This window comes from Tachyglossus aculeatus, chromosome 11, assembly GCF_015852505.1.
Source record: "Tachyglossus aculeatus isolate mTacAcu1 chromosome 11, mTacAcu1.pri, whole genome shotgun sequence".
NCBI classification, from domain to species: domain Eukaryota; kingdom Metazoa; phylum Chordata; class Mammalia; order Monotremata; family Tachyglossidae; genus Tachyglossus; species Tachyglossus aculeatus.
The window spans coordinates 34,225,997-34,238,628 of NC_052076.1; positions in this window are offsets into that span (position 1 = coordinate 34,225,997).

Genomic DNA, 12,632 nt, shown 5'->3' on the forward strand with positions numbered 1-12,632 from the left:
GAGAAAGCACTCAAATATGATTTATTGGTTTGGTTTGGAGACATGCATATAACTGCTGGGGGGCGAGATTAATCAATTGATCGATTGATTCATGAGAGATGAGAGATTAGCCCGGGAAGGCTTTCTGGAGGAAATGGGATTTTGAATACGGGGAGGGCTGTGATCTGTTGGAAGTAAAAGGAAATCCTGTTCCTCCTCCTTTTTTTTTTAATAGCATTTATTAAGCGCTTACTATGTGCAAAGCACTGTTCTAAGCGCTGGGGAGGTGACAAGGTGATCAGGTTGTCCCACGGTGGGGTTCACAGTCTTAATCCCCATTTTACAGGTGAGGTAACTTGAGGCCCAGAGAAGTGAAGTGATTTGCCCAAAGGCGCACAGCTGACAATTGGCTTAGGCGGGATTTGAACCCATGACCTCCAACTCCAAAGCCCGGGCTCTTTCCACTGAGGTAATAATAACAATAAGAATGATGGCATTTATAAAGCGCTTACTCTGTGCAAAGCACTGTTCTAAGCACTGGGGAGGTGACAAGGTGATCAGGTTGTCCCACATGGGACTCACAGTCTTAATCCCCATTTTACAGGTGAGGTAACTTGAGGCCCAGAGAAGTGAAGTGGCTTGCCCAAAGTCGCACAGCTGACAGTTGGCCTAGCTGGGATTTGAACCCATGACCTCCGACTCCAAAGCCCGGGCTCTTTCCACTGAGGTAATAATAACAATAAGAATGATGGCATTTATAAAGTGCTTACTCTGTGCAAAGCACTGTTCTAAGCACTGGGAAGGTGATCAGGTTGTCCCACATGGGGCTCACAGTCTTAATCCCCATTTTACAGGTGAGGTAACTTGAGGCCCAGAGAAGTGAAGTGACTCGCCCAAAGTCACACAGCTGACAATTGGCCTAGCTGGGATTTGAACCCATGACCTCTGACTCCAAAGCCCGGGCTCTTTCCACTGAGGTAATAATAACAATAATAATGTTGACATTTATAAAGCGCTTACTATGTGCAAAGCACTGTTCTAAGCGCTGGGGAGGTTACTAGGTGATCAGGTTGTCCCGGGGGGGGGGGGGGGGGGGGGGGGGGGCGCTCACAGTCTTAATCCCCATTTTACAGGTGAGGTAACTTGAGGCCCAGAGAAGTGAAGTGACTCGCCCAAAGTCACACAGCTGGCAATTGGCGGAGCTGGGATTAGAACCCATGACCTCCAACTCCAAAGCCCGGGCTCTTTCCACTGAGGTAATAATAACAATAATAACGATAGCATTTATAAAGCGCTTACTATGTGCAAAGCACTGTTCTAAGCGCTGGGGAGGTGACAAGGTGATCAGGTTGTTCCATGGGGGGCTCACAGTCTTCATCCCCATTTTACAGATGAGGTCACTGAGGCACACAGAAGCAGCGTGGCTCAGCGGAAATGAACATGGGCTTTGGAGTCAGAGGTCACGGGTTCAAATCCTGGCTCCGCGAACTGTCAGCTGTGTGACTTGGGGCAAGTCACTTCACTTCTCTGGGCCTCAGTTACCTCATCTGTAAAATGGGGATTAAGACTGTGAGCCCCCCGTGGGACAACCTGATCACGTTGTAACCTTCCCAGCGCTTAGAACAGTGCTTTGCGCATAGTAAATTACTCTATTTATTTATTTATTTTACTTGTCCATATCTATTCTATTTATTTGATTTTGTTAGTATGTTTGGTTTTGTTCTCTGTCTCCCCCTTTTAGACTGTGAGCCCACTATTGGGTAGGGACTGGCTCTCTATATGTTGCCAACTTGGACTTCCCAAGCGCTTAGTACAGTGCTCTGCACCCGGTAAGCGCTCAATAAATACGATTGATTATGATGATAGTAAGTGCTTAATAAATGCCACTATTATTATTATTATTAAGTGACTTGACTGTACTAAGCACTTGGGAGAGTACGATATAACAGACACAGAGAAGCAGCGTGGCTCAGTGGAAAGAGCCCGGGCTTTGGAGTCAGAGGTCATGGGTTTGAATCCCGACTCCGCCAACGGGCCTGCTGTGTGACCTTGGGCAAGTCACTTAACTTCTCGGAGCCTCAGTTCCCTCATCTGTAAAATGGGGATGACGACCGTGAGCCCCACGTGGGACAACCTGATCACCTTGTATCCCCCCAGCGCTTAGAACAGTGCCTTGCACGTAGTAAGCGCTTAACAAATGCCATTATTATTATTATTATTATTATTATTATTCTTGACCAAAGTCACACAGCTGACGATCGGCGGAACCGGGATTTGAACCCATGACCTCCAACTCCGAAGCCCGGGCTCTTTCCACTGAGGTACGCTGCTTCTTCCCACTTAAACTGTGAACCCCGTGTCGGGTGGGAGTGTTTCCGACCTGATTAACCGGTATTTATCCCACTGCTTAGAACCTTATTATTTCTCCCTCCCTTCCCTCGGGCCTCTGAAATGGTTTTGGTGGACTCAGTTTCCCCCACCCGCCCCGGGAGGAGAAGCCAGGCGGCCTTCCCAAACTGAGCCCCCTTTTTTCCTCTCCTCCTCCCCATCCCCTCTGCCCTACCTCCTTCCCCTCCCCGCAGCACCTGTAGATATATTTGTACAGATTTAATACTCTATTTTACTTGTACATGTTTACTATTCTATTAATTTTGTTAATGACTTGCATAGAGCTATAATTCTATTTGTCTCCATTTTTTTTTTTTGTCGTCCGTCTCCCCCTTCTAGCCTGTGAGCCCGTTGGTGGGTAGGGACCGTCTCTATCTGTTGTCGACTTGTACTTTTCAAGCTCTGCAGTTGATCAATCAATCAATCAATCGTATTTATTGAGCGCTTACTATGTGCAGAGCACTGTACTAAGCGCTTGGGAAGTACAAGTTGGCAACATCTAGAGACAGTCCCTACCCAACAGTGGGCTCACAGTCTAAAAGGGGGAGACAGAGAACAAGACCAAACATACTAACAAAATAAAATAAATAGAATAGATATGTACAAATAAAATAAATAGAGTAATAAATATGTACACTCTGCACACAGTAAGCGCTCAATAAATACGATTGAATGAATGAATATGGCTGAATATATATATTCCCCCCCCCCCTTTTAGACTGTGAGCCCACTGTTGGGTAGGGACTGTCTCTATATGTTGCCAACTTGGACTTCCCAAGCGCTTAGTACAGTGCTCTGCACACAGTAAGCGCTCAATAAATACGATTGAATGAATGAATATAGCTCTAATTCGATTTGTTCCGACGGTTTTGACACCTGTCTGCATGTCTACGCGCTACAGGGAAGCAGCGTGGTTCAGTGGAAAGAGCCCGGGCTTGGGAGTCAGAGGTGAGGGGTTCGAATCCTGCCTCTGCCACTTGTCAGCTGGGTGCTCTGCACATAGTAAGCGCTCAATAAATACGATTGATGATGATGATGACTTTCTAGACTGTGAGCGTGTTGGGTAGGGACCGTCTCTATATGTTGCCAACTTGTACTTCCCAAGCGCTTAGTACAGTGCTCTGCACACAGTAAGCGCTCAATAAATACGATTGATTGATTGACAGGGGTTCGAATCCTGCCTCCTCCACTTGTCAGCTGGCTGACTTTCTAGACTGTGAGCCCACTGTTGGGTAGGGACCGTCTCTATATGTTGCCAACTTGGACTTCCCAAGCGCTTAGTACAGTGCTCTGCACACAGTAAGCACACAGGGAAGCAGCATGGCTCAGTGGAAAGAGCCCGGGCTTTGGAGTCAGAGGTCATGGGTTCAAATCCCATCTCCGCCACTTGTCTGCTGTGGGACCTTGGGCAAGTCACTTCACTTCTCTGAGCCTCAGTTACCCCATCTGTAAAATGGGGATTAAGACTGTGAACCCCACATGGGACAACTTGATCACTTTGTATCCCCCCTCAGTGCTTAGAACAGTGCTCTGCACATAGTAAGCGCTTAACAAATGCCATCGTTATTATTATTATTATTGTCAGCTGTGTGACCTTGGGCAAGTCACTTCACTTCTCTGTGCCTCTGTTCCCTCACCTGTAAAATGGGGATGAAGACTGTGAGCCCCCCGTGGGACAACCTGATCACCTTGTAATCTCCCCAGTGCTTAGAACAGTGCTTTGCACATTGTAAGCGCTTAACAAATGCCATTATAATAATAATAGTGAGCGCTCAATAAATGCGATTGAATGAATGAATGACTTTGGGCAAGTCACTTCACTTCTTTGTGCCTCAGTTACCTCATCTGTAAAATGGGGATTAAGACTGTGAGCCCCCGTGGGACAGCCTGATCACCTTGTAACCTCCCCCAGCGCTTAGAACAGTGCTTTGCACATAGTAAGCGCTTAATAAATGCCATCATTATTATTATGTTTTGTTTTGTTGCCTGTCTCCCCCTTCTAGACTGTGAGCCCATTGGTGGGTAGGGACCGTCTCTACATGTTGCCGACTTGTACTTCCCAAGGGCTTAGTCCAGCGCCCTTGCATATGATGTGCATATAGTTTTAATTCATTCATTCCTTCATTCAATCGTATTTATTGAGCGCTTACTGTGTGCAGAGCACTGGACTAAGCGCTTGGGAAGTCCAAGTTGGCAACATCTAGGGACGGTCCCTACCCAACAGCGGGCTCACGGTCTCGAAGGGGGAGACAGACAACAAAACAAAACATATTAACAAAATAAAATAAATAGAATAGATATGTACAAATAAAATAAAGAGTAATAAATCTGTACAAACATATATACATATGTCCAGGTGCTGTGGGGAGGGGAAGGAGGGGGCTCAGTCTGGGAAGGCCTCCTGGAGGAGGTGAGCTCTCAGTGGGGCTTGGACGATTTTGGTCTGACGATTTTGACACCTCTCTACATGTTTTGTTTTGTTGTCTGCCTCCCACGCCATTTCGCTCCTCTTTGCCTCGGTTTCCTCATCTCTAAAATGGGGATGGAATACCTGTTCTCCCTCCCCCTTGAACTGTAGGCCCGGGATCGGCTCTGACCTCATTGATTTGCCTCTACCCCAGTGCGTGGCACGTAGTCAGCACTTAACAAAATACCACAATCATCATCATCATTATTATTATTTCCAGTTGGGCAGTAAGCGCTCAATAAATACGATTGAATGAATAATAATGATGGTATTTGTTCAGCGCTTCTAGACTGTGACCGCACCCCTCATTGGTTCATTCATTCATTCATTCATAGAGAAGCAGCGTGGCTCAGTGGAAAGAGCCCGGGCTTTGAAGTCATTCATTCATTCATTCGTATTTATTGAGCGCTTACTGTGTGCAAAGCACTGTTCTAAGCGCTGGGGGGATACAAGGTGATCAGGTTGTCCCACGTGGGGTTCACAGTCTTAATCCCCATTTTACAGATGAGGGAACTGAGGCCCAGAAAAGTGAAGTGACTTGCCCAAAGTCACACAGCTGACAATTGGCGGAGCTGGGATTTGAACCCGTGACCCGTTTGTATGTATTTATTACTCTATTTATTTATTTATTTGTACATATTTATTCTATTTATTTTATTTTGTTAATACGTTTTGTTTTGTTCTCTGTCTCCCCCTTCTAGACTGTGAGCCCGCTGTTGGGTAGGGCCTGTCTCTCTATGTTGCCAACTTGCCCAAGCACTTAGTCCAGTGCTCTGCACACAGTAAGTGCTCAATAAATACGATTGAATGAATGAATGAATGACTCCAAAGCCCGGGCTCTTTCCACTGAGCCACGCTGCTTCTCTATGAATGAATGAAGGAATGAATGAATGAACCAATGATGGGGGCAGTCACAGTCTAGACTGTGAGCCAGTTGTTGGGTAGGGACCGTCTCTAGATGTTGCCAACTTGGACTTCCCTGGCGCGTAGTCCAGTGCTCTGCACACAGTAAGCGCTCAATAAATAAGATTGAATGAATGAATGAATGACTATTCCCCCGCCTTACCTCCTTCCCCTCCCCGCAGCACCTGTACATATGTATATATGTTTGTACGGATTTATTACTCTATTTACTTCATTTGTACATATTTAATCTATTTATTTTATTTTGTTAATATGTTTTATTTTGTTGTCTGTCTCTCCCTTCTAGACTGTGAGCCCGCTGTTGGGTAGGGACCGTCTCTCTATGTTGCCAACTTGGACTTCCCAAGCGCTTAGTCCAGTGCTCTGCACACAGTAAGCGCTCAATAAATACGATTGAATGAAGGAATGACTCCAAAGCCCGGGCTCTTTCCACTGAGCCATGCTGCTTCTCTGTGAATGAATGAATGAACCAAAGAGGGGGGCAGTCACAGTCTAGACTGTGAGCCAGTTGTTGGGTAGGGACCGTCTCTATATGTTGCCAACTTGGACTTCCCAAGCGCTTAGTCCAGTGCTCTGCACACAGTAAGTGCTCAATAAATACGATTGAATGAATGAATGAATGACTATTCCCCCGCCTTACCTCCTTCCCCTCCCCACAGCACCTATATATATGTATATATGTTTGTCTGTATTTATTACTCTTTTGTTTGTACACATTTAATCTATTTATTTTATTTTGTTAAAATGTTTTGCTTTGTTCTCTGTCTCCCCCTTCTAGACTGTGAGCCCACTGTTGGGTAGGGACCGTCTCTAGATGTTGCCAACTTGCCCAAGCGCTTAGTCCAGTGCTCTGCACACAGTAAGCGCTCAATAAATATGATTGAATGAATGAATGAATGAATGACTCCAAAGCCAGGGCTCTTTAATAATAATAATAGTAATAATAATGGCATTTATTAAGTGCTTACTATGTGCAAAGCACTGTTCTAAGCGCTGGGGAGATTACAAGGCGATCAGGTTGTCCCACGGGGGGCTCACAGTCTTCACCCCCATTTTACAGATGAGGTAACTGAGGCCCAGAGAAGTTAAGTGACTTGCCCAAAGTCACACAGCTGACAACTGGCAGAGCCTGGATTTGAACCCATGACCTCTGACTGCAAAGCCCGGGCTCTTTCCACTGAGCCATGCTGCTTCTCTATGAAGGAATGAAGGAATGAACCAATGAGGCGGGGCAGTCACAGTCTAGACTGTGAGCCACTTGTTGGGTAGGGATCGTCTCTAGATGTTGCCAAGTTGGACTTCCCAAGCGCTTAGTATAGTGCTCTGCACACAGCAAGCGCTCAATAAATGCGATTGAATGAATGAATGAATGAATGACTATTCCCCCGCCTTACCTCCTTCCCCTCCCCACAGCACCTGTACATATGTATATATGTTTGTACGGATTTATTACTCTATTTATTTTACTTGTACATATTTACTATTCTATTTATTTTATTTTTTTAATATGTTTTGTTTTGTTGTCTGTCTCCCCCTTCGAGACTGTGAGCCCTCCGTTGGGTAGGGACCGTCTCTAGATGTTGCCAACTTCTAGCGCTTAGTCCAGTGTTCTGCACACAGTAAGCGCTCAATAAATACGATTGAATGAATGAATGAATGAATGACTATTCCCCCACCTTACCTCCTTCCCAAGCGCTTAGTCCAGTGTTCTGCACACAGTAAGCGCTCAGTAAATACGATTGAATGAATGAATGAATGAATGACTATTCCCCCCGCCTTACCTCCTTCCCCTCCCCACAGCACCTGTACATATGTATATATGTTTGTACGGATTTATTACTCTATATTTTATTTGTACATATTTAATCTATTTATTTTATTTGGTTAATATGTTTTGTTTTGTTGTCTGTCTCCCCCTTCTAGACTGTGAGCCCTCTGTTGGGTAGGGACCGTCTCTAGACGTTGCCAACTTCTAGCGCTTAGTCCAGTGTTCTGCACACAGTAAGCGCTCAATAAATACGATTGAATGAATGAATGAATGAATGACTATTCCCCCGCCTTACCTCCTTCCCAAGCGCTTAGTCCAGTGTTCTGCACACAGTAAGCGCTCAATAAATACGATTGAATGAATGAATGAATGAATGACTATTCCCCCCGCCTTACCTCCTTCCCCTCCCCACAGCACCTGTACATATGTATATATGTTTGTACGGATTTATTACTCTATATTTTATTTGTACATATTTAATCTATTTATTTTATTTGGTTAATATGTTTTGTTTTGTTGTCTGTCTCCCCCTTCTAGACTGTGAGCCCTCTGTTGGGTAGGGACCGTCTCTAGACGTTGCCAACTTCTAGCGCTTAGTCCAGTGTTCTGCACACAGTAAGCGCTCAATAAATACGATTGAATGAATGAATGAATGAATGACTATTCCCCCGCCTTACCTCCTTCCCAAGCGCTTAGTCCAGTGTTCTGCACACAGTAAGCGCTCAATAAATACGATTGAATGAATGAATGAATGAATGACTATTCCCCCCGCCTTACCTCCTTCCCCTCCCCACAGCACCTGTACATATGTATATATGTTTGTACGGATTTATTACTCTATATTTTATTTGTACATATTTAATCTATTTATTTTATTTGGTTAATATGTTTTGTTTTGTTGTCTGTCTCCCCCTTCTAGACTGTGAGCCCTCTGTTGGGTAGGGACCGTCTCTAGACGTTGCCAACTTCTAGCGCTTAGTCCAGTGTTCTGCACACAGTAAGGGCTCAATAAATACGATTGAATGAATGAATGAATGAATGAATATTCCCCCGCCTTACCTCCTTCCCAAGCGCTTAGTCCAGTGTTCTGCACACAGTAAGCGCTCAATAAATACGATTGAATGAATGAATGAATGAATGACTATTCCCCACGCCTTACCTCCTTCCCCTCCCCACAGCACCTGTACATATGTATATATGTTTGTACGGATTTATTACTCTATATTTTATTTGTACATATTTAATCTATTTATTTTATTTGGTTAATATGTTTTGTTTTGTTGTCTGTCTCCCCCTTCTAGACTGTGAGCCCTCTGTTGGGTAGGGACCGTCTCTAGACGTTGCCAACTTCTAGCGCTTAGTCCAGTGTTCTGCACACAGTAAGCGCTCAATAAATACGATTGAATGAATGAATGAATGAATGACTATTCCCCCGCCTTACCTCCTTCCCAAGCGCTTAGTCCAGTGTTCTGCACACAGTAAGCGCTCAATAAATACGATTGAATGAATGAATGAATGAATGACTATTCCCCCCGCCTTACCTCCTTCCCCTCCCCACAGCACCTGTACATATGTATATATGTTTGTACGGATTTATTACTCTATATTTTATTTGTACATATTTAATCTATTTTATTTGGTTAATATGTTTTGTTTTGTTGTCTGTCTCCCCCTTCTAGACAGTGAGCCCACTGTTGGGTAGGGACCGTCTCTATATGTTGCCAACTTGTACTTCCCAAGCGCTTAGTCCAGTGCTCTGCACACAGTAAGCGCTCAATAAATACGATTGAATGAATGAATGAATGACGACGACTGAATGAATGACGACGACTGAATGAATGACTGGGAGCCCGCCCCCTGGCGGCCGCCCGGCTTCACCGCAGCCGTATCCGGAGCCCGGCCCGTGGCGGCGCGCGGGGGCCCCCTAGCGGCCGGTTGGCGACCACGCTCCCGCTCCCGGTTAACCGCGGCCGGAGGGAACCAGCTCTCCTGACTTCGGTGCCAGGGAATCATTCATTCACCCTTCATTCAATCGTATTGATTGAGCGCTTACTGTGTCATCATCATCATCAATCGTATTTATTGAGCGCTTACTATGTGCAGAGCACTGTACGAAGCGCTTGGGAAGTACAAATTGGCAACATCTAGAGACAGTCCCTACCCAACAGTGGGCTCACAGTCTAAAAGGCGGAGACCTGTATATGTGTATATTTGTTTGTACATATTTATTACTCTATTTATTTATTTTAGTTGTACATATCTATTCTATTTATTTTATTTTGTTAGTATGTTTGGTTTTGTTCTCTGTCTCCCCCTTTTAGACTGTGAGCCCACTGTTGGGTAGGGACTGTCTCTAGATGTTGCCAACTTGTACTTCCCAAGCGCTTAGTACAGTGCTCTGCACACAGTAAGCACTCAATAAATACGATTGATTGATTGATTGAAGAGCACTGGACTAAGCGCTTGGGAAGTCCAAGTCGGCAACGGCTAGAGACGGCCCCTACCCACCAACGGGCCCGCAGTCTAGAAGGGGGAGACAGACAACAAATTGGTCACTGCCTCATCAATTAATCAATCAATCATATTTATGAAGCGCTTACTGTGTGCAGAGCACTGTACTAAGCGCTTGGGAAGTACAAGTTGGCAACATATAGAGACAGTCCCTACCCAAGAGTGGGCTCACAGTCTAAAAGGGGGAGACAGAGAACAGAACCAAACATACTAACAAAATAAAATAAATAGAATAGATATGTACAAGTAAAATAATAAATAAATAAATAGAGTAACAAATATGTACAAACATATATACATATATGCAGGTGCAGTGGGGAAGGGCAGGAGGTAAGATGGGGGGATGGAGAGGGGGACGAGGGGGAGAGGAAGGAAGGGGCTCAGACTGGGAAGGCCTCCTGGAGGAGGTGCGCTCTCAGTAGGGCCTTGAAGGGAGGAAGAGAGCTAGCTTGGCGGATGGGCAGAGGGATTGGGGGCATTCCAGGCCCGGGAGATGACGTGGGCCGGGGGTCGATGGCGGGACAGGCGAGAGCGAGGTACGGTGAGGAGATTAGCGGCAGTAGCCACTGGAGATTTTTTTGCACACAGTAAGCGCTCAATAAATACAATTGATTGATTGATTGATTGCAGAGCACTGGACTAAGCACTTGGGAAGTACAAGTTGGCAACGGCTAGAGACGGCCCCTACCCACCAACGGGCCAGCAGTCTAGAAGGGGGAGACAGACAACAAATTGGTCACTGCCTCATCAATCAATCAATCAATCGTATTTATGGAGCTCTTACTGTGTGCAGAGCACTGTACTAAGCGCTTGGGAAGTACAAGTCGGCAACACATAGAGATGGTCCCTACCCAACAGTGGGCTCACAGTCTAGAAGGGGGAGACAGAGAACAAAACAAAACATATTAAGAAAATAAAATAAATAGAATAGATATTCAGTCAGATTTATTGAGCACTTACTGTGTGCAGAGCACTGTACTAAGCGCTTGGGAAGTACAAGTCGGCAACATATAGAGACGGTCCCTACCCAACAACGGGCTCACAGTCTAGAAGGGGGAGACAGACAACAAAACAAAACATCTAGAGAGGCGTCAAAATAATCAAACCAAATAGAATTAAAGCTATATGCACATCAGTAACAAAATAGACTAGTAAGTATGTACAAGTAAAATAGAGTAATAAATCTGTACAAATATAATAATAATAATGGCATTTATTGAGCGCTTACTATGTGCAAGGCACTGTTCTAAGTGCTGGGGAGGTTACAAGGTGATCAGGTTGCCCCACGGGGGGCTCACAGTCTTCATCTCCATTTTACAGATGAGGGAACTGAGGCACAGAGAAGTTAAGTGACTTGCCCAAAGTCACACAGCTGGCATTTGGCGGAGCCAGCATTTGAACCCATGACCTCTGACTCCAGAGCTCGTGCTCTTTCCACTGAGCCATGCTACAAGTGCCATGGGGAGGGGAAGGAGGTCAGGCAGCGGGGATGGGGAGGAGGAGAGGAAAAAGGGGGCTCAGTCTGGGAAGGCCTCCTGGAGGAGGTGAGCTCTCAGTAGGGCTTTGAAGGGAGGAAGAGAGCCAGCTTGGCGGATGTAGCGTAGCTCAGTGGAAAGAGCCCAGGCTTTGGAGTCAGAGGTCATGGGTTCAAATCTCAGCTTTGCCACTGGCATTATTTGGCATTTATTAAGCGCTTACTATGTGCAAAGCACTGTTCTAAGCACTAGGGAGTTTACAAGGTGATCAGGTTGTCCCACGGGGGCTCACAGTCTTCATCCCCATTTTACAGATGAGGTAACTGAGGCCTAGAGAACTGAAGTGACTTGCCCAAAGTCACACAGCTGACAATTGGTGGAGTCGGGATTCGAACCCATGACCTTTGACTCCAAAGCCCGTGCTCTTTCCGCTGAGCCACGCTGCTTCTCTAACTTCTCTGGGCCTCAGTTACCTCATCTGTAAAATGGGGATGAAGACTGTGAGCCCCCCGTGGGACAACCTGATCACCTTGTAACCTCCCCAGCGCTTATAATAGTGCTTTGCACATAATAAGAGCTTAATTCATTCATTCAATCATATTTATTGAGCGCTTACTGTGTGCAGAGCACTGTACTGAGCGCTTGGGAAGTACAAGTCGGCAACATCTAGAGACGGTCCCTACCCACCAGCGGGCTCACAGCCTAGAAGGGGGAGACAGACAACAAAACCAAACATGGAGACAGGTGTCAAAATCGTGCCATTATTATTATCATTAATATTATCATTAATATTAATATATTATTAATTATCATTTGTACATATCTATTACTCTATTTATTTATTTATTTTACTTGTACATATCTATTCTATTTATTTTGTTAGTATGTTTGGTTTTGTTCTCTGTCTCCCCGTTTTAGACTGTGAGCCCACTGTTGGGTAGGGACTGTCTCTAGATGTTGCCAATTTGTACTTCCCAAGCGCTTAGTCCAGTGCTCTGCACATAGTAAGCGCTCAATAAATACGATTGATGATGATGATGATGATTATTATTATTAATGCACCCCCCCCCCCCCGAGTCCTAACGATTGTGATCTTTGTTAAGCTCGTACTATGTGCTAA